Here is a 12,377-nt window from a genome sequence, read left to right on the forward strand (position 1 = left end):
CAGACATATCATGAAATTATATATCCATATGTACATATTGACACACAAGAAACTTAAGTTTGTCTTTACAACTGAATGTCCAGTCCTTCAATCCAGCGCACTGCATCTGGAGTTGCCAGCAGGAAGTCCTCTTTGGCGCCGTGATAGGCTCGAATCCTGCATTCGCTGACAATGTGGTGAACAGTCTGGTATGGAGCCCCGCAGTCACAAGCTGGATCAGGCAGCTTCTTCCACTTAAAGAGAGCATCCCTACATCGCCCATGGCTGGTACGAATTCTGTTGAGAGTAGACCAGGTCTTGCGTGGTCGAATCCACTTGGAAGTTTAGCACCTGAGAAGATGTTATGCAGGTGCACATCTGTCACTGCTTCCCACCGACCTTTCCATTCTTCAAGAGGTTTGAAATTCTTAGCAACCATGTCAACAGCATCGCACAGAGTTGGATGACGTGATTTCAGTCTCTTGCGATTTAAAAGTGGCAGGTCGCTATGCACGGGTAGGTTAGAATTCCTGGAGATCTTGTGGAATTCTCTCATAAGGGCAGTACATCTGCGTAGATCAGCAGGCATTATACCGGTTAACAGTGGAAGCCAATAAACTGGAGTAGATCTGATTGTGCCAGATATTATGCGCATTGTCGTATTCAGCTGGGTATCAACAAGCCTTGTATGATGACTATTCATCCAAACAGGTGCACAATACTCAGCACTTGAGTATACCAAGCCCAGAGCTGAAGTTCGCAGGGTGGTTGCTGAAGATCCCCAGGTAGTTCCGCATAGCTTATGGAGGATGTTGTTTCGAGTCCTCAGCTTTTGAGCTAAGTTAAGAAGGTATTGTTTGAAGCATAGTGTACGATCCAGGATGACACCAAGATATTTTGAGTGCCAATTGTGACGAAGAATTCTGCCTCTGAAACTTACCTCCAGTTTTACGTTCGCCAACTGGTTATTTAGATGAAAGCAATATACTTCTGTTTTACTCACACTGGGTTGGAGTCTCCAGATTTTGAAGTAATTGTCTAATGCAGACAGGTCATTGGCTAAAATCTCTTCTGTTGTCTTCATTTCCTGGTGTTTGACGGCTAGAGCCAGGTCATCGGCATAGCAGTATTTTCTGGACGAAGTGTCAGGTAGATCAGATAGATATAGGTTGAACAGTAAGGGTGAGAGAACTGATCCTTGAGGCAATCCGTTGTTCAGCTTCCTCTCCTTATTTATGTTGCTTCCAGTGATTACCTGGAACTTCCGATCACTTAGCATGCTGTTAAACAGACGAGCCATTGTTCTGCAGGGTATGATGCAGAGAAATTTGTAGATAAGGCCTTCCCTCCACACAGTGTCGAAGGCGGCAGTTAGATCAACAAATGCCACAGATGTTTTCTGCTTCATTTAGTATCCTGACTCTATGAAGGATGTGAGAGACAATACTTGGTCGCTGCAGCTACGCCCTGGTCTGAAGCCTGCCTGATGAACTGGAACGTTCTCTAAGATAGCGCTACTTATTCTGTTATATATTTGCCTTTCAAAAAGCTTGTAGCAGCAGCTGAGTAGGGAAATGGGGCGATAGTTTTCTACCTTGTTGCTGGGTTTGCCAGGTTTCAGAACAGCTATTATCTTCACCTTTTTAAACTCAGATGGAAGTTGACCAGTCAGCAGGATGTCAGTGAAGAATTCTGCCAGCCATTTCTTAGCTTTTCCTCCCATATGGATCAGGAATTCTGGATGGATACCATCGAATCCAGGTGCCTTAAGAGGTTTGAGGTCCTTCAGTTCAAAGTCAATGTCTGAAACTGTGAAGGGATGGATATACTCAGATGAGGGAGATGCCTTCTTTTTCAGGTCACGAAGCTGTCGTCTGATATGTCTTGTATGTTTCTTGTCAGGAGGTACTCTTGAGGTAGTAATGATGTGGGAAGCAATTTGGTCTGGTGTTACTTCGGAATTTTTTCTGCATGCTGGTGCACTTCCTCCCAGTTTTCTCAGAAGACTCCATGCTTTCCTGCTCGAGTGGGTAAAGTCCATAGTTTTGACTGTTTCTGCCCATTTCTGCCTCCGAGACATGTCCAAGCTGGACAATAGTTCCGTAGCTATCTCTGGGTCACCACTTTGCTGGAAGTATTGGTACAGTGTTTCACTTTCCTCATTCCATCCTGGAACAAATTCTTTTCGGTATCCTCTTGGCATACAATTTTTAGCTGTTGCTGTTACTGCACCAATGAAGCGTTGATAGTTATTATGTGATGGAGGTATCCATCGAATGGTCTTATCCAGTGAAAACTTCATCCAGTCGGCTTTCTGGCAATTCCATTGAGCATGCGGAGTTGATCGTATGACAGGAACAGTGCAGCCAATTTGTATTATTACAGGTCTGTGTTGGCTGTGAGGAAAGGCATCTATCACTTTCCTTGTGGTGTTGATGGGAAAGCCAGTTTCGTTGCAGCTAACAAAGCATAAGTCAGGATTTGAATCCTTGTCCCAAGCAGCTGACCTGAAAGTGCCTTGATCTTTGGTATCAAACATTAGATGAAGATTATTCTCTTCGATCCATTCTGCAAGCATGCTCCCATTTTCATCATTTTGAGAGTACTTCCAAAGTTCATAGTGACTATTGAAGTCTCCTATGTGAATTCCAGGATGTTCTGCTGTGTGTAGGACAAAATCGGGCCATGTTGTTTTGGGTGGTTTGTAAACATTTGTAATAATAATGCCGTGCAATTGTATGACAACTGTTTGTATATCTGCCTCCACACTTACAGAAATCAGTGAAGCTTCGTTTATGTTGTTACGGACATACATAGCAATTCCATACACCTCGTGTAAGTTGCACCAAGTGAAGAATATCCAGGAATTCGACCTCGGCTTCGGAATATTTCTTCGCTGGAAACACGAGTTTCTTGAATGGCGACGACATCGATATTGTTGTCCAGCAAAAATTTTGACAGGTAGTCACACTTTGCCCTGCTAGTGCTTTCGATATTCAGTTGAAGGAGTCTGATAGTTGGTCCAATGTTTCTTGTTAATGAGCTCTGAAAAGAACTGTTTCTGCTATTTAGTTGATATGTCATTGCCAGGAGGTCCTATGGATAGTCTGGCTGCCTGTAATCAGTGTTGACAATATCTCACTCTGACTGCCGCTAGCTGATGGAGGAATATCTTGGTGACGATTTTGAGCTGACTGTTAATATCTTCAAGAATATAGATTGAAGAGCCAAAGAAACTGGTACGCCTGCCTGGCTGTTAATATCTTCAAGAATATAGACTGAAGAGCCAAAGAAACTGGTACGCCTGCCTGGCTGTTAATATCTTCAAGAATATAGATTGAAGAGCCAAAGAAACTGGTACGTCTGCCTGGCTGTTAATATCTTCAAGAATATAGACTGAAGAACCAAAGAAACTGGTACGCCTGTCTGGCTGTTAATATCTTCAAGAATATAGATTGAAGAGCTAAAGAAACTGGTACGCCTGCCTGGCTGTTAATATCTTCAAGAATATAGATTGAAGAGCCAAAGAAACTGGTACGCCTGCCTGGCTGTTAATATCATCAAGAATATAGATTGAAGAGCCAAAGAAACTGGTACGCCTGCCTGGCTGTTAATAACTTCAAGAATATAGATTGAAGAGCCAAAGAAACTGGTACGTCTGCCTGGCTGTTAATATCTTCAAGAATATAGACTGAAGAACCAAAGAAACTGGTACACCTGCCTGGCTGTTAATATCTTCGAGAATATAGATTGAAGAGCCAAAGAAACTGGTACGCCTGCCTGGCTGTTAATATCTTCAAGAATATAGATTGAAGAGCCAAAGAAACTGGTATGCTTGCCTGGCTGTTAATATCTTCAAGAATATAGATTGAAGAGCCAAAGAAACTGGTACGCCTGCCTGGCTGTTAATATCTTCAAGAATATAGATTGAAGAGCCAAAGAAACTGGTACGCCTGCCTGGCTGTCAATATCTTCAAGAATATAGACTGAAGAGCCAAAGGAACTGGTACGCCTGCCTAATAGTCCCGAGAGCATGACGCAGAAGTTCCGCAACGCGGCGTGGCATGGACTCGACTAGTGTCTGAAGTAGTGCTGGACGGAATTGACACCGTGAATCCTGCAGAGCTGTCCATAAATCCGTAAGAGCAAGAGGGGCTGCAGATCTTTTCTGAACAGCAGGTTGCAAGCCATCCCAGATATGCTCAATAATGTCCATGTCTGGGGAGTTTGGTGGCCAGAGGAAGTGTTTTAACTCAGAAGAGTGTTCCTGGAGCACTCTGTAGCAATTCTGTACGTGCGAGGTGTCACATTTTCCGGCTGGAATTGCCCAAACCGTCGGGATACACTATGGATATGAATGGACCAGACGTGTCACCTATCAGAGTCGTATCTAGAAGTGTCAGGGGTACCATATCACTCCAACTGCACAGTCCCCACACCATTACAAAGCTTCCACCAGCTTGAACAGTCCACTGCTGACATATTGGATCCATGGATTCTTGAGGTTGGGTCAATACCCGTACACGTCCATCCGCTCAACACAATTTGAAATACTCGTCCCACAAGGCAACATGTTTCCAGTCATCAACAGTCCAGTGTCGGTGCTGCCGGGCCTAGGCGAGGCATACAGCTTTGTGTCGTGCAGCCATCAAAGGTAGACGAATGAGCCTTTGGCTCCGAAAACCCATATCGCTGATGCTTCGTTGAAAGGTCCGCACGCTGACACTTGCTGATAACCCAGCATTGAAATCTGTCAAGTTGAACGATTCTCTTCAGTCGTCGTTGGTCCCGCTCTTGCAGGATCTTTTTCGGGCTGCAGCGTTGTCGGAGATTTGATGTTTTACCAGATTCCTGAAATTCACGGCACACTCGCGGAATGGTGGTACGGGAAAATCCCCACTTCATCGTTGCCTCTGAGATGCTGTGTCCCATCGCTCGTGCGTTGACTATAACACCACGTTCAAAATCACATAAATCTTGATAAACTGCCATTATATCAGCAGTAACCGATCTAACAACTGTGTCAGATACTTTTCTTATATAGGCGTTGCCGACCGCAGCGCCGTATTCTGCCTGTTTACATATCTCTCAAAATGGTTCAAATGGCTCTGAGCACTACGGGACTTAACATCTGAGATCATCAGTCCCCTAGAACTTAGAACTACTTATACCTAACTAACCTAAGGACATCACACACATCCATGCCCGAGGCAGGATTCGAACCTGCGACCTCAGCAGTCGTGCGGTTTCGGACTGAATCGCCTAGAACCGCTCGGCCACCGCGGCCGGCTTACGTATCTCTGTATTTGACTACGCATGCCTCTACCAGTTTCTTTGGTGCTTCAGTGTAGACAGGAAGCGTGCCACTTAATGTATGTGAAAGTGTCGAACAGAAACAAAGGTTAGACTCAATATTCACATTTATTCATAAACAAATTTATGAGATCGAAATATTAATGAATAATCAAAATCTGTGATAATTAGCTCCATCCAAATTTATGTAAAAATTAAATTGAAAGCAGTGTCGCTCCCTTATCAGTTATTGCTTCACGAAACCCTAAGAACTTACCCTCTCCCGATGTTCAGTGAATTGTTGATCGAAACAGTGACTAGAAACTGGTGACTAAAATTCTGAAGTCGACAAATGTATTACCAGTGCGAAGGAGAGGAAACAGGCGATCTTCATGGTCTCGACAAGTGTAAAACCAGTTTTACTGCACTGTCTGTGCTGTCAATTATGCTCACCGTAAGAAAGACTGTGATGTGAGCTGCACAGAGCAAACGTGCAGTCCCCTTAGCGAGGACGGACTAGTCATCGCCTGAGTAGCACTGCAAGTGCAAGGTGTTGCAGCCTCTACCGCTCTGCTACGCCAAGTCGATCAGAGCAGTTTCGCGTCACACGAGCAAGAACTTCTCCGACGTAGACATCTTCGCGTCCTAAAACTTTCCATTCCGAATTTTCCTGTTGTTAGCCTCGGCATAATAAATACATTCAAATTACTAATGGAACGGGCACGGAATAGGCTTGCGGCGTTTCAAACAGCTTTATAATATCTTTCCCAACCGAATCAGTGCATGCCTCCAGGACAGAAGATATGCAACGTCATACTGAGAATTGGGTAATACTGCAAAGATCGTTGTAAATTTCACTGGATATTGTGATCACTAAAGTAAGATCATATTCTTTCTCATGCCGGTAGGTTTCATTTCATTTCCTTCTGACCTTGTGGGTCCATCACATTTTATGTGAGACAGCACAACGTTGTTGTTGTTGTGGTCTTCAGTCCTGAGACTGGTTTGATGCAGCTCTCCATGCTACTCTATCCTGTGCAAGCTTCTTCATCTCCCAGTACCTACTGCAACCTACATCCTTCTGAATCTGCTTAGTGTATTCATCTCTTGGTCTCCCCCTATGATTTTTACCCTCCACGCTGCCCTCCAATACTAAATTGGTGATCCCTTGATGCCTCAGAACATGTCCTACCAACCGATCCCTTCTTCTGGTCAAGTTGTGCCACAAACTTCTCTTCTCCCCAATCCTATTCAATACTTCCTCATTAGTTATGTGATCTACCCATCTAATCTTCAGCATTCTTCTGTAGCACCACATTTCTAAAGCTTCTATTCTCTTCTTGTCCAAACTATTTACCGTCCATGTTTCACTTCCATACATGGCTACACTCCATACAAATACTTTCAGAAATGACTTCCTGACACTTAAATCTATACTCGATGTTAACAAATTTCTCTTCTTCAGAAATGCTTTCCTTGCCATTGCCAGTCTACATTTTATATCCTCTCTACTTCGTCCATCATCAGTTATTTTGCTCCCCAAATAGCAAAACTCCTTTACTACTTTAAGTGTCTCATTTCCTAATCTAATTCCCTCAGCATCACCCGACATAATTCGACTACATTCCATTATCCTCGTTTTGCTTTTGTTGATGTTCATCTTATATCCTCCCTCCAAGACACCATCCATTCCGTTCAACTGCTCTTCCAAGTCCTTTGCTGTCTCTGACAGAATTACAATGTCATCGGCGAACCTCAAAGTTTTTATTTCTTCTCCATGGATTTTAATACCTACTCCAAATTTTTCTTTTGTTTCCTTTACTGCTTGCTCAATATACAGATTGAATAACATCGGGGAGAGGCTACAACCCTGTCTTACTCCCTTCCCAACCAATGCTTCCCTTTCATGTCCCTCAACTCTTATAACTGCCATCTGGTTTCTGTACAAGTTGTAAATAGCCTTTCGCTCCCTGTATTTTATCCCTGCCACCTTTAGAATTTGAAAGAGAGTATTCCAGTCAACATTGTCAAAAGCTTTCTCTAAGTCTACAAATGCTAGAAACGTAGGTTTGCCTTTCCTTAATCTTTCTTCTAAGATAAGTCGTAAGGTCAGTATTGCCTCACGTGTTCCAGTATTTCTACGGAATCCAAACTGATCTTCCCCGAGGTCGGCTTCTACCAGTTTTTCCATTCGTCTGTAAAGAATTCGTGTTAGTACTTTGCAGCTGTGGATTATTAAACTGATTGTTCGGTAATTTTCACATCTGTCAACACCTGCTTTCTTTGGAATTGGAATTATTATATTCTTCTTGAAGTCTGAGGGTATTTCGCCTGTTTCATACATCTTGCTCACCAGGTGGTAGAGTTTTGTCAGGACTGGCTCTCCCAAGGCCGTCAGTAGTTCCAATGGAATGTTGTCTACTCCGGGGGCCTTGTTTCGACTCAGGTCTTTCAGTGTTCTGTCAAACTCTTCACGCAGTATCGTATCTCCCATTTCATCTTCATCTACATCCTCTTCCATTTCCATAATATTGTCCTCAAGTGCATCGCTCTTGTATAGATCCTCTATATACTCCTTCCACCTTTCTGCTTTCCCTTCTTTACTTATAACTGGGTTTCCGTCTGAGCTCTTGATGTTCATACATGTGGTTCTCTTATCTCCAAAGGTCTCTTTAATTTTCCTGTAGGCAGTATCTATCTTACCCCTAGTGAGATAAGCCTCTACATCCTTACATTTGTCCTCTAGCCATCCCTGCTTAGCCATTTTACACTTCCTGTCGATTTCATTTTTGAGACGTTTGTATTCCTTTTTGCCTGCTTCATTTACTGCATTTTTATATTTTCTCCTTTCATCAATTAAATTCAATATTTCTTCTGTTACCCAAGGATTTCTACTAGCCCTCGTCTTTTTACCTACTTGATCCTCTGCTGCCTTCACTACTTCATCCCTCAGAGCTACCCATTCTTCTTCTACTGTATTTCTTTTCCCCATTCCTTTCAATTGTTCCCTTATGCTCTCCCTGAAACTCTGTACAACCTCTGGTTCTTTCAGTTGATCCAGGTCCCATCTCCTTAAATTCCCACCTTTTATGTGCGTTTAACTTACCCAGATACAGTCCCGTAGTGCACCTGTTATCGGATTGCAGAACTACGGCACAATGCATTCAGGTGATGTTGCACTTGTAAACTTCAAGTCTTCGGGGGAACAGCGAGTGACAAGGTATAGCGGTGGAACTACATCTCTCATCATAGCGTTTTGTCATTTGGTCATACGCGCAAATGTTTCCATTAATGAATCAAATGGTGGACCATCAATGCGCAAAATGCTCCGATAGGTTTTTATGTCGCTGAACCGCAGTACCGTCAAGTTTTTGTGAGTTAAATTCTGACGCTGTTAATAACAACTAATATCCGCTTTCGTTCTTCTTCTTGCAATAATGTATAACAATATCCGCAACAACAGAGTCTTGATCGTTCAAAATTTCGAACTAGATCAAATATTGCACAATATTTTTTTCACAGTTTTGCTGAGCATTCTAGGGAGAACATCAGTAATATTGTACAATATTACTGTAGAGTGGTCCTCCCAGTTCAGGACTGGAAGGTGGGCTGGCCTCGGATCACATCTGCCCGCCGGATTGAGGAAGATCGGTCTGCCGGCCGGCCAGGATGTGGTTTTCAGGCGATTTCCCACATCCGAATAGGCGAATATCGGGCTGGTACCGAAGTCCTGCCTCAGCTACACGATTTGCAAACATTTACAAAATTATATGTAAATTGAAGGAGGATCACCGCTGTCAGCTGCAGCGGGACATTAAGACGAATCAGCAGCGACGAGTGAAAATGTGTACCGGACAGGGCTTTGAACCCGGGATCTCCCGCTTATTGGAGAGGTGCGGTAGCCGCTGCGCCATCCGGGACACAGCGTCCTGGCATCTCCACGGACGCCTCAAGGACGATCCGCACTCCCAGAGAGCGCCACCTATCCGCAGTACCTGTACATTATACTCTCGTTCGCTACGCAGAGTGTCTCACAGGAGGTCGGACGTATTTGTGCATTCCCACTGATTTTTTTTCCTTTATTTAATTTCGATTCCCCCCAAAGGGGGGCGGGCCGGCAGCAGCTTAGTATACCGCTCTTCATCCTACAGACTTTGGTTTAATAAGAGGAAGGGAATAGATAATAAAAACAGGCGATAAAATCGGAGACTTTAGAAAAAGAACACGGCGACAATCTGGTTTCTGTTCGCATAAGACTTAAGTCACATCCAGCGACAGCATGGTTTCTGTTCGCAACACTAGAAAGACGAACAACACTGACCATTCACTGGAACACTGCACTAAAAAGTTGGCAAATGTGACATACCAAAGCCGAGAGCAGGTGGGGGGAAACTGGACAGATGATGGAAAAAAGGGGGAAGGAGAGGAAACGCGAAGGGGGAGGGGGAAAAGGAGCCGATGGAGGATGAGGACCCATAAGAGGGGTTGGGGGTGCTGGGCAGATGCGACAGGGAGTGGGGAAGGCAGAGGAGGGGAATACAAAAGGACTCGGGGGGGGGAGAAGGGAGGTAGGGAGAGGTTTGGCGGGGAGAAAACAGGGTGGAAGAGGGGGGGAAGAGGGAGCCTAGGTAAAGGACAGAGGAAAGGAGGGGGGTGAGGATCAGAGTTGATAGGAGGGATAGATGGAGGGAGAGAGGGCATCATCCGGGATGGGGAGCTGATGGGAGCCACCTTGGCAAAGGAGATGAAGGGTGTAGAGATGGAGGGTAGGGGGGACACAATAGTGAAGGCGTGGCAGGGGGCAGGGACAGGAGAGGAGAGGAGCAACCAGGGGGGTGAGGGGGATCAAGGCAGCAGGAGGTGTAGAGTTTGCAGATGTGTTTGAGGAATAGGAGCAGATGGGGGAAAGGAATGACGTCATAGAGGATCCGCGTGGGGGACGGGAGGCGTATACGGAAGGCGAGGCAGAGTGCATGACGCTCGAGGATCTGGAGGGACTTATAGAATTTGGGGAGGGGGGGGGGGAATCCAGGTGGGACTGGCATAACAGAAGATGGGACCGATTAAGGATTTGTAGGTGTGCAGGATAGTAGAGGGGTGCAACCTCCATGTCCGGCCAGAGAGGAGTTTGACGAGTCGGAGGCGGTTGTGGGCTTTGGATTGGATGGAGCGGAGATGAGGGATCCAGGTGAGGTGACCGTCAATGGTGACGCCAAGGTAGGTGAGGGTGGGGGAGAGGCGGACAGGACGGGCGCAGACGGTAAGGGAGAAATCCAGGAGCCGGAAGGAGCGATTGGTACGCCCTACAATGATTGCCTGGGTCTTGGAAGGATTGACTGTCAGGAGCCACTGGTTACACCATGTGGCAAAAAGGTCAAGGTGAATGGACAGGGACCGCGGAGAGGTGGCGCTCGGAAGGAGTGTGAATCGGTCGCGAAGCATGCCGAGATTGTCCGTGTAGTTGCGATAATGCAGTGTCTCGGATGGCGCAGTGGTTACTTCACCTGTCTCGTAAGCAGGAGGTCCCGGGTGCGAATCCCGATCTGGTACACATTTTCGCTCCTCGCCGCTGACTCCGCTTAGTGTCCCGCTGCAGCTGACAGCTGCGGGTTCTGCGTGGTGTCTGTTCTTTCGGACATGTCCGATTCATTCATATAATTTAGAAAAATTACACACACTTTCACATGAATCACAGTACACGCAAGCAGTTAGGGTACACACGTTCCACCCTGGGGTGTAACGGGTTGGCGACAAGGAGGTCATCCTGCCACCTCTTATATAAACCACGTCAAATCCGTTATTAATCCATGTCGACCCTGCACAGATGCGGGACAAAGGAACAAGAAAAAGAAGACAGAAGAAAAATGTCATTGCAGAGTAATCTTGAACATGTAGATGTCGCTTTATGCTCCTACAGTTTCCTTATATTTCTTTTTTATTTATTTGGCATCCCGCATCTAACGGCCATTTAGCTCTCGAAATGATAAATAACTGACAAATTGATGACGTAATATTGTAACATACTGATACAAATTTAACAAATGGCTTTTTAAGCCTTCTGCTGATTTTCTGTTGTAAAAGATTGAACAATAAGTTCGGTAAATTTAAAGAAAGAGATACAGAAACAATATAATACTATTAACGACGAACAATGATGTTACAGCACAAATATAATTAACAGGCATTTTACAAAGGTATTGTAATTGCTTTGTAAAATTTTACAGCGTAGTTCGACGATGGTAATTTTTCTGACAACAAAAATTCAAGGAATAAAACGAAAACCATCGCTTGCACCTTGTCCCGCAGTGTCAGCCATGGTTAATCGGATTTGGCATGTTAATGGTAAGGGGTGGCCGGATGCCCCTCCTGCCGCCACCCCGTACCCCCCCCCCCCCAGGATGGAATTAGTGTACCCCAACTGCCTGTGTCTAGTGTAATTCATGAAATAGTGTGAATGTGTTCAGATGTCTGCGAGCTGTGTAACTGAAGCGGAACGTGGGAACCAGCCCGGTATTCACCTAGCGGGATGTGGAAAACCGCCTAAAAACCACATCCAGGCTGGCCGGCACACGGGCTCTCGTCGTCAATCCGCCGGGCGGATTCGATCCGGGTCCAGCGCACCTATCCAAGTCCAGGAAGCAGCGCATTAGCGCTCTCGGCTACCCTGGCGGGTAAGGAATAAAACGAAAACGAATAGGAACAATTGCAACACAACTGTTCGATGCATAAGTTGAAACAACTCTCCTTATGTGGTACATGTTAACATGAAACGATTATTAACATAGCTGCCAGTACTGTGTTACCATTACAAAGATATCTTGGCAATTCGTAAAAACTTGTAAGTATAACGACGGCTCTCGCAGGAAGCTTTACTTTTAGATGACGTAGTTATTGGAAAACCGATTTCCCGTTCCTCCTCTATTTTGCATATGCAAACAGAATTTGATTGATGTCATCTGTAGCGTTTCTTCACTCACAGAACCGAGATGGATTAATACCAATGAGTCGAAAAACTTTCGTGGCTGAAACTCATGCGGCAAAAGGGAGGAAGGAAAGCTGACTTAACGTCCCATCGACGGCGCTGTCATTAGATACGGAGCACAAGC

Source organism: Schistocerca cancellata, chromosome 3 (genome assembly GCF_023864275.1).
Source record: "Schistocerca cancellata isolate TAMUIC-IGC-003103 chromosome 3, iqSchCanc2.1, whole genome shotgun sequence".
NCBI lineage: Eukaryota > Metazoa > Arthropoda > Insecta > Orthoptera > Acrididae > Schistocerca > Schistocerca cancellata.